Raw genomic sequence first — 5,442 nt, 5'->3', positions numbered from 1 at the left:
TAACACATTATTTACAGTTGAGTGCTGCCAATAAACTAAAGGTAGTGTGGGGAGCTTGGAAAAAGTTTTGGTTAGGGTTGTGGCTGGAACAAAGCTAGGGTTAGGGTTAAGGACTGGGCCAAAGCTAAGGTAAACTATGGGGGCTAGAATAACACAATATGGAAAAAGTTTCAGTTAGCGTTGGGGCTGGGACAAAGCTAGAATTCAGTTTGGAGACTAGAATAACACTAGTGCAAGGGTTGAGTGCTGGGAATAAACTAAAGTTAGTGTGGGGAGCTAGGATAAAGGTAAGTTTAGGGTCAGGGCTGGTCCAAAGCTAGGGTTAGGGTTAAAGACTGGGTCAATGCTAAGGTAAACTTTGGCGGCTAGAATAACACATTATTCATAGTTGAGTGCTGCCAATAAACTAAAGGTAGTTTGGGGAGCTTGGAAAAAGTTTTAGTCTGGGTTGGAGCTGGTACAAAGCTAGAGTTCAGTTTGGAGGCTAGAATAACACTAGGGCAAGGGTTGAGTGCTGGGAATAAACAAAAGTTAGTGTGGGGAGCTGGGATAAAGCTAAGTTTAGGGTTAGGGCTGGTCTAAAGCTAGGGTTAGGGTTAAAGACTGGGTCGATGCTAAGGTAAACTTTGGGTGCTAGAATAACACATTACTTAGAGGTGAATGCTGCCAATAAGCTAAAGGTAGTGTGGGGAGCTTGGAAAACGTTTCAGTTAGGGTTGGGGCTGGGACCAAGCTAGAGTTCAGTTTGGAGGCTAGAATAACACTAGGGCAAGGGTTGAGTGCTGGGAATAAACAAAAGTTAGTGTGGGGAGCTGGGATAAAGCTAAGTTTAGGGTTAGGGCTTGTCTAAAGCTAGGGTTAGGGTTAAAGACTGGGTCAATGCTAAGGTAGACTTTGGGGGCTAGAATAAAACATTATTTATAGGTGAATGCTGCCAATAAACTAAAGGTAGTGTGAGGAACTTGGAAAAAGTTTTGGTTAGGGATGTGGCTGGAACAAAGCTAGGGTTAGGTTTAAGGACTAGGCCAAAGCTAAGCTAAACTTTGGGGGCTAGAATAACACATTATTCAAAGTTGAGTGCTGCCAATAAACTAACGGTAGTTTGGGGAGCTTGGAAAAAGTTTCAGTTAGGGTTGGGGCTGGGACAAAGCTAGAGTTCAGTTTGGAGGCTAGAATAACACTAGGGCAAGGGTTGAGTGCTGGGAATAAACAAAAGTTAGTGTGGGGAGCTGGGAAAAAGTTTCAGTTAGGGTTCAGGCTGGAACAAACCTAGGGTTAGGGTTGAGAACTGGGCCAAAGTTACGGTTCAGTTTAGGGGCTAAAATAACACTAGAGTAAGGGTTGGGTGCTGGGATTAAACTTAAGTCAGTGTGGGGAGCTGGGATAAAGCAAAGGTTAGGTTAAAGGACTGCGATAAATCTTCGGTTAGGGTTAAAGACTGGACCAATGCTAAGGTAAAGTTTGGGGGCTAGAATAAGACATTATTCATAGGTGAATGCTGCCAATAAACTAAAGGTAGTTTGGGGAGCTTGGAAAAAGTTTTGGTTAGGTTTGGGGCTGGGACAAAGCTAGAGTTCAGTTTGGAGACTAGAATAACACTAGGGCAAGGGTTGAGTGCTCGGAATAAACAAAAGTTAGTGTGGGGAGCTGGGATAAAGCTAAGTTTAGGGTTAGGGCTGGTCTAAAGCTAGGGTTAGGGTTAAAGACTGAGTCAATGCTAAGGTAAACTTTGGGGGCTAGAATAACACATTATTTACAGGTGAGTGCTGCCAATAAACTAAAGGTAGTGTGGGGAGCTTGGAAAAAGTTTTGGTTAGGGTTGTGGCTGGAACAAAGCTAGGGTTAGGGTTAAGGACTGGGCCAAAGCTAAGGTAAACTTTGGGGGCTAGAATAACACATTATGGAAAAAGTTTCAGTTAGCGTTGGGGCTGGGACAAAGCTAGAATTCAGTTTGGAGACTAGAATAACACTAGGGCAAGGGTTGAGTGCTGGGAATAAACAAAAGTTAGTGTGGGGAGCTGGAATAAAGCTAACTTTAGGGTTAGGGCTGTTCTAAAGCTAGGGTTAGGGTTAAAGACTGGCTCAATGCTAAGGTAAACTTTGGGGGCTAGGATAACACATTATTCATAGTTGAGTGCTGCCAATAAACAAAAGGTAGTTTGGGGAGCTTGGAAAAAGTTTCAGTTAGGGTTGGGGCTGGGACAAAGCTAGAGTTCAGTTTGGAGGCTAGAATAACACTAGGGCAAGGGTTGAGTGCTGGGAATAAACAAAAGTTAGTGTGGGGAGCTGGGATAAAGCTAAGTTTAGGGTTAGGGCTGGTCTAAAGCTAGGGTTAGGGTTAAAGACTGGGTCAATGCTAAGGTAAACTTTGCGGGCTAGAATAACACATTATTCATAGTAGAGTGCTGCCAATAAACTAAAGGTAGTTTGAGGTGCTTGGAAAAAGTTTCAGTTAGGGTTGGGGCTGGGAACAACCTAGAGTTCAGTTTGGAGGCTAGAATAACACTAGGGCAAGGGTTGAGTGCTGGGAATAAACAAAAGTGAGTGTGGGAAGCTTGGATAAAGCTAAGTTTAGGGTTAGGGCTGGTTTAAAGCTAGGGTTAGGGTTAAAGACTGGGTCAATGCTAAGGTAAACTTTGGGGGCTAGAATAACACATTATTTATAGGTGAATGCTGCCAATAAACTAAAGGTAGTTTGGGGAGCTTGGAAAAAGTTTTAGTTAACGTTGGGGCTGGGACAAACCTAGAGTTCAGATTGGAGGCTAGAATAACACTAGGGCAAGGGTTGAGTGCTGGGAATAAACAAATGTTAGTGTGGGGAGCTGGGATAAAGCTTAGTATAGGGTTAGGGCTGGTCTAAAGCTAGGGTTAGGGTTAAAGACTGCGTCAGTGCTAAGGTAAACTTTGGGGGCTAGAATAACACATTATTCATAGTTGAGTGCTGCCAATAAACTAAAGGTAGTTTGGGGAGCTTGGAAAAAGTTTCAGTCAGGGTTGGAGCTGGTACAAAGCTAGAGTTCAGTTTGGAGGCTAGAATAACACTAGGGCAAGGGTTGAGTGCTGGGAATAAACAAAAGTTAGTGTGGGGAGCTGGGATAAAGCTAACTTTAGGGTTAGGGCTGATCTAAAGCTAGGGTTAGGGTTAAAGACTGGCTCAATGCTAAGGTAAACTTTGGAGGCTAGAATAACACATTATTCATAGTTGAGTGCTGCCAATAAACTAAAGGTAGTTTGGGGAGCTTGGAAAAAGTTTCAGTCAGGGTTGGGGCTGGTACAAAGCTAGAGTTCAGTTTGGAGGCTAGAATAACACTAGGGCAAGGGTTGAGTGCTGGGAATAAACAAAAGTTAGTGTGGGGAACTGGGATAAAGCTTAGTATAGGGTTAGGGCTGGTCTAAAGCTAGGGTTAGGGTTAAAGACTGGGTCAGTGCTAAGGTAAACTTTGGGGGCTAGAATAACACAATATTCATAGTTTAGTGCTGCCAATAAACTATAGGTAGTTTGGGGAGCTTGGAAAAAGTTTCAGTCAGGGTTGGAGCTGGTACAAAGCTAGAGTTCAGTTTGGAGGCTAGAATAACACTAGGGCAAGGGTTGAGTGCTGGGAATAAACAAAAGTTAGTGTGGGGAGCTGGGATAAAGCTAACTTTAGGGTTAGGGCTGGTCTAAAGCCAGGGTTAGGGTTAAAGACTGGCTCAATGCTAAGGTAAACTTTGGGGGCTAGAATAACACATTATTCATACTTGAGTGCTGCCAATAAACTAAAGGTAGTTTGGGGAGCTTGGAAAAAGTTTCAGTTAGGGTTGGAGCTGGTACAAAGCTAGAGTTCAGTTTGGAGGCTAGAATAACACTAGGGCAAGGGTTGAGTGCTGGGAATAAACAAAAGTTAGTGTGGGGAGCTGGGATGCAGCTAAGTTTAGGGTTAGGGTGCTCTAAAGCTACGGTTAGGGTTAAAGACTGGGTCAATGCTAAGGTAAACTTTGGGGGCTAAAATAACACACTATTTATAGGTGAATGCTGCCAATAAACTAAAGGTAGTGTGTGGAGCTTAGAAAAAGTTTTGGTTAGGGTTGTGGCTTGAACAAAGCTAGGGTTAGGTTTAAGGACTGGGCCAAAGCTAAGGTAAACTTTGTGGGCTAGAATAACACATTATGGAAAAAGATTCAGTTACGGTTGGGGCTGGGACAAAGCTAGAGTTGAGTTTGGAGGCTAGAATAACACTAGGGTAAGGTTTGAGTGCTGGGAATAAACAAAAGTTAGTGTGGGGAGCTGGGATAAAGCTAAGTATAGGGTTAGGGCTGGTCTAAAGCTAGGGTTAGGATTAAAGACTGGGTCAATGCTAAGGCAAACTTTGGGGGCTAGAATAACACATTATTCATAGTAGAGTGCTGCCAATAAACTAAAGGTAGTTTGAGGTGCTTGGAAATATTTCAGTTAGGGTTGGGTCTGGGACCAAGCTAGAGTTCAGTTTGGAGGCTACAATAACACTAGGGCAAGGGTTGAGTGCTGGGAATAAACAAAAGTTAGTGTGGGGAGCTTGGATAAAGCTAAGTTTAGTGTTAAGGCTGGTCTAAAGCTAGGGTTAGGGTTAAAAACTAGGTCAATGCTAAGGTAATCTTTGGGGGCTAGAATAACACATTATTTATAGGTGACAGCTGCCAATAAACTAAAGGTATTGTGGGGAGCTTGGAAAAATTTTCGGTTAGGGTTGTGCCTGGAACAAAACAAGGGTTAGGTTTAAGGACAGGGCCAAAGCTAAGGTAGACTTTGGGGGCTAGAAAAACACATTATTCATAGGTGAATGCTGCCAATAAACTAAATGTAGTTTGGGGAGCTTGAAAAAAGTTTCAGTTAGCGTTGGGGCTGAGACAAACCTAGAGTTCAGTGTGGAGGCTAGAATAACACTAGGGCAAGGGTTAAGTGCTGGGAATAAACAAAAGTTAGTGTGGGGAGCTTGGATAAAGCTAAGTTTAGGGTTAGGGCTGGTCTAAAGCTAGGGTTAGGGTTAAAGACTGGGTCAATGCTAAGGTAAACTTTGGGGGCTAGAATAACGCATTATTTATAGGTGAATGCTGCCAATCAACTAAAGGTAATGTGGGCAGCTTGGAAAAAGTTTTGGTTAGGGTTGTGTCTGGAAAAAAGCTAGGGTTAGGTTTAAGGACTGGGCCAAAGCTAAGGGAAACTTTGGGGGCTAGAATAACACATTATGGAAAAAGTTTCAGTTAGGGTTGGGGCTGGGACAAAGCTAGAGTTCAGTTTGGAGGCTAGAATAACACTAGGGCAGGGTTGAGTGCTGGGAATAAACAAAAGTTAGTGTGGGGAGCTGGGATAAAGCTAAGTTTAGGGTTAGGCCTGGTCTAAAGCTAGGGTTAGGGTTAAAGACTGGGTCAATGCTACGGTAAACTTTGGCGGCTAGAATAACACATTATTCATAGTTGAGTGCTGCC

Source organism: Leptodactylus fuscus, chromosome 2 (genome assembly GCF_031893055.1).
Source record: "Leptodactylus fuscus isolate aLepFus1 chromosome 2, aLepFus1.hap2, whole genome shotgun sequence".
NCBI classification, from domain to species: Eukaryota; Metazoa; Chordata; class Amphibia; order Anura; family Leptodactylidae; genus Leptodactylus; species Leptodactylus fuscus.
This window is presented reverse-complemented; position numbering follows the sequence as displayed.